Below are 12,744 nucleotides of genomic sequence, written 5' to 3'. Positions count from 1 at the left end.
CACTCGCAATGCAGATGAGTAGAGAAATATTTCAAGCCGTTCACTTACACACACATATATGGCACATATATATGGCAAGCCAAAGTGCGAAGGTAAAACAATCTACAGAGCTTTATACAATCCAGAGATACTCTGGTAGCTCTTACCTTACATTATTATTTAAAAATATCCTCTATTTCAGGGCTTGGCAGAGGTGAAGGCTCGATTGAATTTTTTTAGATTTGGAATGGCATTGAGGATCTATAACTACAATACATCGATTGGGACTTTTAAAAACCTATAGTGATCAAATATTAAATTGGATTTAGCCAGGAAGATGACAAAAACAACTGCAAACTTTGAGTAAGTACTTATATAAGCCCATATATTCATTATTCCATAGTCTTAGAGTTGAAGTTAGACAAGTAAAAATATTCCCATCAGATTGAAAAGTCTTTACTTGTTAGACAACTTGCAGTGGGTATTACAAATTAGTTAAAGTATAGTAAATTATAAAAAATATGTAAACTTTAATATTCAAAATTAACATTTCCAATCTATAATTTAAATAAATTTGTTTAGCCCTATAAATCAGTTCGCTTGGTTGCCAAATCGAAAGCCATGTCCGTCTGTCCGTTTGTATGAAAATTATATTTCCAATTTTTCGATGATATACTACTTTATATATCTCCCTGTATCTTATAGCTGCCATAAAGAGAATCGTTCGAAAACATAATTTTGTAATAAGAACTTTATATTCGTCTATAATTTTTGACTGAAATTTGTCAGTTACAAGCTTCATGCTGAGATTTGAGCAAAACCTTATACAGTGAGACAACCAAACTATATCAGACCTTATTTTAAAAAAAAGTGAATACGCACTTATCGCACTTATCATGTAATGCCTGTACAGACAATTGTCTAAAAATTGAGCTGATGTATGCAACTGCTCCTCGTTCTTTAAATCAATGCCAAAATTTAAATAATTTATCAATTCAACTTCCAAATATTGAATACTTTTGTAAACTGCGACTCAAAATAAGTAACAGCTGATTTATAAGAATGCACAATCATGTGTAGTTTGCGAGTAAGCAAGAAATCGAAAGAGCCGCCAATTTTATGGCAGAGTTTGCATTCCGCGGCATTTGGCATTCGGCATTCGGCACGCCGAACTGTCCCGGCTGATAACTTCATTGGAAGGTGAGCGCGTGCCGACCCCCACTGACAAATTTGGTTTGCAGGCGAACGGACACTGAGTACGCGTGAAACATGATATGCCGCCATTAATATAAATCATTAAATAAGTTTCAGTTTAGGTCCCGGCGCCGCTGGTGAGCTGTACAGTAAATACTCGGCGTCAAGAGACATGCACATGAAAGAAAGCGAACGAATACCTGTTTATGCATACTTAAGAACTGAACAAGCCTTATTTCATAATTGTTTTTAGCGCATATAACTCCGGCGCTAGAGATTGTGTAAATACATGTATTAAGACCTGGTTAAGATCTTTCGCATTGCATACAGTTCGTGTGGCAGAGTAATTAAGCCGCCAACTGATTTATAGTGTGTAAATATATGAATTCAAATTCAGATATAAAGTAAATTTTTTAAGTGGAAGGATTTTGCTAAAATTATATATTTAAAAATTTTGAATAGTCATTTGAATATCATGACGTATCTTAATCGAACAGTTTTTGAGAGAACAGATTTTGATAAAAATTATATTTTAAAATTTTGAATACCCATTTACATAACTTAACGTATCTTTATTGCGAACTACTTATGAATCAAACTATAACTTGACAAGCATAATTATCTCACTTTTGATATCCTTTGCAATACTTCGCAATATTGAGCTGTTTCTCAACACTCATAGAGGGCCAAGAGCCGCATGGTATAGTCTGTTTTGTATCAGTTTATCACAAGTTTTTGGCTAGCCATATTATTAGCATGGGTCTGCGGCAGATGAAACATTCTGTTTGCTGACAAAAGACACTCGCACATGTTTATCCACTTCGCAGCACTGTTTTTTTATAAATTTAATTAAAATGACTGCTTTTGGGTCACGTGACCGACCTTCGTAATGTATCCGCTCAGCTCGTATTGGGTTTTGCAACACAAGCCGAGGGCAATCGAGTGCCCTCCGTTGCCGTTGCCGTTGATTTCCGTTTCGCCCACTCAGGTGTGCGGGCGACCCACAACCGTAAAGCAACAAAGAAAACGCCTGGAAAAACATATGCGTACCGTCTAAGCGACGCTCGCTGCCACTCGCACTACTTGGCTTTTCACTTTTTAACATGAAGTGCTCGCTAATCACTTCAGCCCAAAATTTACTCCACACCAAATCTCACTTAACGCTGGGCTCAAGCAGCAGGCTGCCGGCAGGCGGAGGAGTAGGACATATCATAGGCACGGGGTTGAAGCAGTGTGGGTAAACACACACACACATTGTGGCAGTGTTGTGTTGTGTTATGTTTTGTTGTGCTCCAGTGGCCGCAGAGTGTTTCATCATGTCTCAAAGCGCAAAAATAAGGTCACGTGCCGCACGTTTTGTACTTAAGGGCGCCGTTTCAGTTTTTTTTTGTTTTTTTTTTTTTTTGCAGAAGGCCTGATTTTGGTTATCCAATGCCGCGGCCAAGTGCCACATGATCTGCATTCTTTGGCCACTCGCGTGTCCAATATTAACATATCGAATTATTAGCCTACCCAGAAAATGGGATAATGCGGATAAGGATTACGAACACCGCACATTAAAGTACAAGCATGAAGCATGATACTTGGTAATTATCTCTTTATGTGCATAATTGGCATTTAAATGTAATATTCATATCAGCATGGGCAATTATGTCAGTGGTTGGTAATGCTATTCCTCTCGCTGGATTATTGTCACTCATTTGTGCTATCTATTTGATAAGACTTAAGCTGAAGACCGTGCATAATATGTAATTGTGTTCAAAATACTGGCCAAGTCATATAAAGAATTTAAATTTACCTATAATTGTGTTGCATCTTCTTATATTATTCCAGGGCATGCCAATATATCATATAGGAGCTGAAGTGGAAAGTGTCTGGCTGGAAGATACCCTCTCCCATAAACCTTTGTATTAGTACCTAAGGATATTATAACCGGGAGTGTCCGACTAGGATATATTGTGAACCTTCTTCTACGAAAAACACAGGTACATACTCTAAGACAAGTTCTCGACCAAGCTTATTTCTAAATGAAGGGAAAGGGACAAAGAGACTCCGATACCTTTCAAGCATCTTGTGCATAACTATTTTTTGTCTCCCGTGCTTTATACCCTTTCTTCACTTTTATAGGAACAGGGTATTGTAGTATTAGAATCTGCGTTAATGAAAATAATTTAATGCGAATTCACCAAGTTATCTCAAGATTTCAAAAGCTTTGTGGTCAGGCCAACGAAATCTCATTCATTAACTCTGCCAAACGGCAGATAAAGCTTGTGAAAGAGGTTTACGCTGGATAAATAAACTTAACTTAAATAAACGGGAAAATACTTAAGAAATGTGTGATATTCCAAGGAATAAGTGCGGCGTTTAAAACGACTTTAATAAATATACTAGCGCATAATACATATATTACTGGAAATGCGTCGAAATGCGAAATGAAATGCTTCAATTAAAATATCACGTGCCTTTAAGGCCTTGTCTCACGTGCGACCACGGGATACTATTAACCGTTGGTCACGTTTATTTATTCTCGTATTCCCTGCTTTCATTTAAATAAGGGTAAAAGGGGTATATCTGCAGTGTGTTTAAAATTATATAGATTTAATCAGTATAAAGAGCTTAGTTGATCTCAGAGACTATAAGATCTAAAGAGTTTTAAATTTGCAGGTAGCTGTATTGAAGGCCAACTATAACTTTGAACCTAGATACTCACACAAACTTGAAGGCCATATTTAAGACCTGATTATTTAATCAAGATCAGACTATGACCACTAAAGTAATTCTAGAAGGCATAACATAGGGTGGGATGATGAAGCATTGCACGCATGCTACATAAATATATATAAAAAAAAAAAAAGTTCTAATGTTGGAAGCGGGATTCAAGTCGGGTATGAGTCCCCGTCGGGTATTTAAAAAATGTTAAGGGGTAAAAAAGTATACGCAATGTAAGAAAGAAAATATTTAGAAACAGGCTCGAAACTATTATTAAACATATGTGAATTGTACTGAGTTTTAAGCTAGCATGACATGTGGCTTATGTGACAAATTTGATATATGTGAAGGAAATTTAGTTTTCAACAAGATTGCAGAAGAAACAAACAAATCAAAGGGGAGAATTCTCTGCTAGGTTCAAATATCCTATTGCTTAAAAAGACGCAGATCTATGGAACATCGTGGGCAGATTTCAACTTGTATTAACCTCTGCGGAACATGAGGGGAATTCAAGAGCCAGCCTTGATTACTTTGATATGAAAATGATTAAGAAAATGAAATGCTGGTGTTGTCGTAGTAAAGGCTGCGACGTTGATGGCTCTTTGCATCTGAACCTCGATTCGCGTTACTTATAGAGTAATCAGCCAAGCGCTGCGGATTTGTCACCCCCATTAAAGAGTGTTTGATGTATTATGCGCTTCATTTGGTCGACAGGTCTGCGCAAATAAAACTCGACCGCACGAACCACCGCCAAAACAAATAACAAGCAATGGAGTGACTGCTCGTGACAGTCCTTGAATCAAAGTCCAATCACCTACATACTATTAAACAAGACCAGACAGTCCAGACATCTTCCGAGTGCGGTAGCTAAATACTCTTGCAGACTTACTATATTAATTAAATTTGCTCTAAAACAGATTTCGAATATATCTACAAATATAGACTGACTTGAGGAATGACTGACTGACTAACTGACTATCTGACTGTATAACTGACTATCTGACTGACTAACTAAATAACTGACTGACTGAACAACTGACTGATTGAATGACTAACTGACTGAATACTGACTGCGTCATTGACTGACTGATTGAATGACTAACTGACTGACTGACTAGTTAAATGACTGACTGACCAACTGATTGCATGACTGATTGACTGGCTGATTGACTGACTGAATAGCTGACTGTCTTACTGACTAACTGGCTAAATGATTGACTAACCGACTGACCAACTGATTGAATGACTGGCTGATTGAGTGACTGTATAGCTGACTGTCTTACTGACTAACTGGCTAAATGATTGACTAACCGACTGACTAACTGATTGATAGACTGGCTGATTGCCTGACTGACCAGCTCATTGAATGACTGACAGTCTGACGATGACCACCACCCAAAATGTTGCCATCTAATTGGGCTAAGGCAAATGTTACGTCATTAGCCTGTTTCGTTTTGGTAGCCAGTTCAACTCCAGCAGCACTTGTCAATTTTAATATTTGTTTATTTAATGTATTATGATTCACAAAGAACATCCAATTAATAACAATTAACAAAAGAAAAACAAAGAAATGGAAAAAATATTTCCTTTGCTTTGATTGTTTTGTCAGCCGTCATTATTTTTTCTTTAGCACGTAGAAAAAATGCCTGTGGTTAATTAGGATGACTCACGAATATTAAAGTGTAATTTTTATCATAGATTGATAGTAGTTTTCATGAGGTGAGATGGAGACTGTTTCATCTGTCTAATACATATATTAACAACAGCTTTATTATACTAGCCACGGATACTTTCTTCGATTTGGTATCTCCAAGATATTCTTAGAGACCTGGGCTGACAATCAATATTTATCAAGGCACATCTCTAACTTGAAATATATATAATATATATAATTACTATTATAGTCTTTGAAATCTATGCGTTCGTACAGGCAAACGATCGGACGGAAAGATGCACAGATCTGATTAGATCATCACAGCTAGGGTATACTGGCAAATAGTTGTATATACCCTATGCGATCTGAGATGCTTGCCATATACACTTTTGCCATATTTAACAGAGTATCCTTTTGGGGGATGGTAGTTTCCCACACCCTCCAAAATGCATGTATGTTAATGTATACTCTTGCAATTTCATATCAAACATTGAAAAGAAACTTTGCTTCGCGTAATATGCTATTGAACTCTAATTATTTAATACGACCTAAAAATCGAACGATTTACAATTTTGAGGTCTTTACTATATCATTTTTGTAGAGCTTACTCGAATAGCATACACTGGACCTGTCTTCAAAGTGCTCTGAATTTGTCAATCATATTCCAACATCATTCCATTTAAAAGTTTGTTTAGATAAACGTTTTTATAGGCATATTATAAGGGTTGGTTTTGTCAATTTACTTAACTACTAAACCGAAATAACAATATTACATTAAACTTTAAGAGAGCGACGACAGACAATTGAGTTTTCAATGCTTCATTTAACCTTGAAGGCATTAAAGCATCGGAGCTTGTAATTACTTTTGTGAGAAAATTGAATGCTTTTGAAATCATGTGTGAAAGCTCTGTATACCGTAAACGAAATTTTATAAAAGTGTTTAAAATTTCCCGGTGAAGAGCGAGAACATCAATTCATATCTATATATATAGTCGGACAGGGTATATATAGCAGACAGAGCTTCCCGACTTAATAGGCCCGATCAGCATCAACAGCCGATCCAGACATCCCAGTCTGTGTAGACACAGACCTGTATGTAAGATCGCTCTATATGGACAACATAGACCCATATTGAAGGAATCGTATACCGAAAGTATTTATGTACATATTTAATTTTTAGTACTTTTACAAGTTGTAGTAATGTGAGAGTTTCTTTTAAAGTATGGCATATACCATATAGCTTTCGTCAAGTTGACGAATGCACTCAATTTGCTCTTTTACTCTTGACATGGACTAGGAGATATAAGCCATCTAGGGATCATCTTCTATACCAAACATTTGTACCTCATTCATAAATATTACAAAAATACAAATAATAGCATCTATGTAAACGTTGTATGAAGCCCTACAAAAAGGAAAATGTATCCTTCAAAAAAGGTTGGCTTATATTCTGATCTTCATCAAATTTTCACAGCTTCGATATGGAAGCTGAATTTGTATATTTTGGGGAAGTGGGAGAAACATTTTGATTCGTGTGATTTTGTATATCAAAACCTCTTTACCACATATTTTTTTTAGCTCTTATTCTGCCGTAGCTCCTGGAAATTCTGTAATATTCGAAACTACATTCCAAATGTTAAGTTTCTCTTACAATCTCTGGGAAGGACATGATCTAACAAACGGACATGGGTAGATCGAATCCAATCGTCCAATCCAGATCGAAACTGTACAATATGTTTTATGCAGTCGCAGATGCGTTCTTCTGTCTTTTTATAACCGTGCCATTTTTAAGCAATTACAGCAGAGTACAGCCTCTAAGATCTATATTCCAAGGGATATGTATCAAGCTTTTATAGTTTTAATCGCGTTCTGACGAACATATTCTGATTGATGAGTCGAAGCTGGGCGGAGATGTGTCCTTTAGCGATTTTTAGAAATTTGCACAACTTTATTTCAAACACTTCAAACTCATATTAAAATGGTAAAATTCTAATCACTTGTAATTTGTTTTAACTCTCTGAAGAACTACAAAATGTATTCACACTTAAAAGAATAACGAGAGCTTAAGGTAAATGTTCAAAAAGGAAGTACATGTGTTTTGCATAGCAATATATTTAAGTTGGGCTATAACAAATAGGTTTTGCATAAATTTGCAGTTCAGGAAATATTTGGGGTAACATAATTACCTGCCAGGCATTGGCATCCAAAGTAGCCAGAAATGACATGTCCAACTCCTACGGAAATTAAAGAAAATTTGCTAAAATAATTTCCCAACTGGCCAGCAGACTGCGGGGCTTGTCACCTTCCGTCGAAAGTTGCTTGTGAAATCCAGAATGATAGCTTCTATGCAAAATTATGTAAATACCAATAACGTCCAACGAATCACGAATCACGCGTTGCCGTCGGAGCTTTTGCTTTACAACACGGTTTTCGAAAACTTATTCAATTTGGCCGTATGGTTTCGCTTGGCACAGAACTTGGACTTGGCTTCCGGGTAGTCAATTTCCGTTTCGAACTCCTGCACTTCTTCGAGAATGACACTAGTGCAGCACTAAGGGCGCCGGGCCTGATGCCTGGGCACGGCTTGTGATGTGGAAGTATTGCGACGGCGGCAGCTACGTGCTTGACGAGTGAACCGACTTCAACTTCCGTATCTCCTTTGTGGTTTTCGGGCAAAGGATTTGCCCAGCTTACGTGCTTGATGCTTTTCGCTGTACGACTGCTACCAGGACTCAGCCCTTGGCTATGTACTACCCGGAGGTGTACTGCATGCAGCTTCTGTTGGTCACAGTCCGTTTCCAATTCCATTTCGCCCAAGATAACGCGCCTCTTCAAACATGCCTCTCCGGTACATATGCTTGCTGTACATGTGCGTATATATATATATATATGTCTGTACAGTGTATGTGTATGTATATGCTATGCCGCGCTTTCACTCACACAGAGAGAAATCTCTCTATATACACAGGTACATCTGTATGTACGTATGGCATTCAGTTTTGGGCATGGTGGATTGAATCTTCTTCTGCACGCCAGCATCACCCGAGGAAATAAAGCATATCTTGCTGGCCAGCCCTTACAGAAGAGGCTTCTGGACAGTGTGTGTATCCATGAATATGCATATATGTGGGAGCATAAAATAAATGTATTTGTGCTTTAATATCAAGTATGTGCACACACATATATATTTATGTAAATGGGCTATGTACATGATGTAAATAAATATCAGGTGGCAAGCCACGACCCCAGGCTGTATGCAAATACACATATATATATATATATATTCACATATATATATGTATATATTTGTATCTAGGTACGTAATCCTAGGTAAATCACGTCCGGGGAACATTTAATCATATCCCGAGCACCAGCAGCAAGGCCCCAATGCTCCTTTGTCGCCGGAATACATATTGCTGTTGGGGATGCAAACAGTATTATGTACTTCGCACACTCTATACTCTATAGAGTATATATTATGTATATTCACCCACCCTTTCTGCAACCAATCAGCTGTGCTCTCTTTGCGCTCTCTTGCTGTGCGCGGTTTCTCTTTAGTCAAATTTATACGCTTAAAGCAAGCTCTGTTCGATTTATGGTACGCTTAGGTCCTCTTCCGCTGGTTAAAGTCAAGAAATGTGGTCTTAACAAGCAGCAAAAGCATATTTCATTGTTATAGTAAGTTAAGATTGTGGTAAAAAACAGAAACAATTTTAGATATATGTACATTAGAGGTAGAGACATCTTATTTAGTTGGCAAGCTCCAGTAGAGCATTTTCAGACTGGGAACACTTTTTGGATGCATCAGTCAATTTCCCTAAAATTTCATACAAAATAAACATTTGAGTGCCATATTAATTTCCTTTATTATAAATTCCCTTATTCGTTAAGTTTGGAAAACAAAGAACTTATTCAATGATCATTTTTCCATAGTGTGGCACAGCCGGAAGAAACATGCTAGAATTCCAATTGAATTGAGGAATACTAAAGCAAAGGCGCAGTTTATAATAATGATATTATTTATACATAATTAATTTAATGAATTGGATAAATTCATGTTGAAGAATTAAAAAAGAAACCAAATCAAAAAAAATGCCTGCCTTTACAGCGAACAAAGCTTTTTTCCCCTGATCCGAGTTCTACACCTGTAGGGAAATTAACTTAACTTAGATTTGTGTAATATGAACTCTAAATAAATTTTGTTAAACTACCGCTACACACCTGTATACCCCTAATATATCAAGACCAATATAACAGTTTTTAGATAACAACTTAATCAACTTGAGTCTCTTCTGGGACTTTCACCTGGTTCCACGGCTCCATTGTCACTATAGAAAAAATGCCTATTAAGTAATTTCTGTTAAGTAGGCAAAAAACTCGTTACTGCTTGCACATTAAACATTTTGTCAGCATGAAATTAGCTTAAATTTGACAAACACACGAAGCGATGCGGTTGGGTTGAAGGATGCATATAATATATAATTTGTGTGTGGGGTGGTTTTTGTGTTTTTTTTTTTATTCCGCCTCATTTGTTCAATTTGCAGAACTGTTTGGTACCAGGGTTCGCTTTGTGTAGTACAGTAAGAGAGAACGGTTAGGAGATACCCTGTGTTTATGAACTAATAATCAAAGCAATTCCAGGAGAGGGTTTCCAAATTATTAAATGTAATGTATCTGTATGTTCTACAAAACAAATTTGTTGTCTTTTACCAAAATCTTTGTTTTTTTTTTATAATCTACGATGTATTCTATAAAAAAAAGGAATCTTTTACTGTAGAGACTATAAATAATATGGAATAAAATAGATATGCGCGTACCAGGGGAGAAACTACGCTCTTAAAGTCCTCAAGATCGACGAGTTTCTAGGAACTAACAGGATAAATTAAGCTGAGCTTCTTCCTTCCCCTAGACCATATACGAGCGCTGAGCAAAGACTCACAGAGTATCTGCGAGTCGAGCAGCCTTGACCAAAGAGGTCTCACTTGCTTATTTTGTATACTCTGCCGCTTTTAGTGTAAAATGCAGCAGCTAGTGTATCAGTGTGCCAGTATTTGTGTAGATGTGTATAGATAATTATAATAAAATACACTAACTATCTATTATGACAAATGACCTGATTTTAAATTGGGCATGCATTTGCGTCCAGCAGCCGCGATCGGCGTCATTAAGGGAAAGAAATTGAGAATAGATTAGTATTTAATGAGTTTTCATATATACATATATATATATATTTCGTCAAAATCAAACCTAACGATTCATTCGTGTTCAATTGCAGAGGCCTGGCTCTCAGGCAAGGCCCGGGGCCTCATCAGTGCCTGAAAATGCGCCAGGTATGGAGGCAATCAGTTGTTGGGCGCACGTGCGTTCCTGCCAAGGCATAGTCGAACCGAACCGCAAGAGGCACTTATGGATGTATGGAATTTAAGATTCATATACATATTTATATTTCCACTAATTCATTTTTAATAATTTGTTTGGCTCTTGCGGACCGCTCCCCAACACGCCCCGCTCTCGTGTGTTAATTATCGTATGCTTTTCGGCCCGGCCTGCTCGAGCGGAGACAAGCTGGCGGTCGGAGAGAGATAAACGAGCTGGGCCCCGCATTCTACAGGAGCAGCTCGCCCAGCGATGTGCTCGTCGTGATATAGATTCGGGGGTGAGATCGGCTCTTCTTAAACAATTTATTATGTTCCTCGACTTTTAATGCCCGCTCTTGCATTGTTTCTCGGTATGCCTAACATAAGTAACTCGCTTTAAAGGCGGCTTTTGCTTTCCCCTCCTCTCGACTGCATTAAAGAAACTTCCTACTTAGACGAATCTTCGAGAGCTTACAATAATATTGCCATAACTCTATGTATCTAGAAGGGAAGCTCGAGGGCAGCCTGACTAATCTATGTACATCTATTCTGATGTATTTTTGGGACTATCCCTGACAATACTTTATCCACACTGTTCAGATCTGATGAATAGAGCATAGTTACTAGCTTTAAGTTAGTCGCTTTTGAAAGAATGCCCCGCCGCTGACTTCGTACAGTCTAAAATCAGTGTTGAGCCACGCTCGGGTTCTGGTATATTCGGGCAGAGGGCAGAGCAGGAGCTTCTGCCAGTAAAATGTGTGCCACAACTGGTGGAATGCTGGCAGAAGTACTTGCTGTTGCTCCTCCTATTTGACTCCTCTGGGCCAGACGCGAGCTGCAGTCATGATCTCGAAAAGGAGGAGTAGTGCACATAGCGCAAGGGTCCGGGAACCGGGCTCCGGCTAGGGGCCTCCGGCAAAAAGTGGGAGTTGCAATAATTGTTTAATTATAGGATTTTGTTCGTTTGACTTTGCATTTTGCTCGCATAACATTTGCCTTATATTCTTCAGTCTTACACCTACACCTGCATCGGGTAGCTCCAACTCGTCGTGCGCTTTGTGCTCCTTTGATTGTACATGGAAGTTGAAGTTAAGAGAAGCGCTCAAATGCTTGACATGAGGTATACTATTTTAATTTAAATAAAGATATGAAAATCATAGTTTTATAAAACATAAAATCTATGCTATTCTTATACTCTATTCAGGCATATAGGGTAAACATGCATCGTCGCGGAGAAATATTGTGATTCTGACCGTTCATTTTGGACTTGTCTCGGTTATGTTGCTTTTCGCTGTTCCTACTACCTTCTCATTCTTCTTGGCCATTCTGTGCTGTGTTGTCATCGCACTCAAATCTGCAACCGCTGCAACAGGCAACGGGCAACAGGCAACGGGCCACGGGCAACAAGGAGACCAGGCAGCCAGGTAAGAGGCAGCCAGGTTGGAGAGTCTCCGTTCGACTTGTGATGCAGGCTGCTGGTTTGCAACCAGTCGGGAGCCCTTGTTGTGCTCGACTGGCTAATAAAAATGCACATTTTGTTTATTTGTAGGTCTTGGCTGCTTGACGAGTAGTCCCACTCCCGCGACTATCTACCCATTTGTGGCACGTGTTGTGCCCCTTAATAAGTGTGTATGCATTTGTACTCGCAGCTCGTGCACTCTACTTCAATTCGGGCCAATGATTCGCCATTGTTTCGCGCGCAATCCTCGCTAAATCAACATATGTTAACTAATATATATTAAACATCAAATAGTTTGTAGGCAGGCCTAAGACACACAGTTGTGCATTGCCCAATGCTGTCGTGGTTGGCTCCCGCGAGGCGCTGGCCACAAAAATGTGCGCCTGAGCCCG

Source organism: Drosophila novamexicana, unplaced genomic scaffold (assembly GCF_003285875.2).
Source record: "Drosophila novamexicana strain 15010-1031.04,08,12 unplaced genomic scaffold, DnovRS2.1 tig00004555-arrow-pilon, whole genome shotgun sequence".
Taxonomy (NCBI): Eukaryota; Metazoa; Arthropoda; class Insecta; order Diptera; family Drosophilidae; genus Drosophila; species Drosophila novamexicana.
This window is presented reverse-complemented; position numbering follows the sequence as displayed.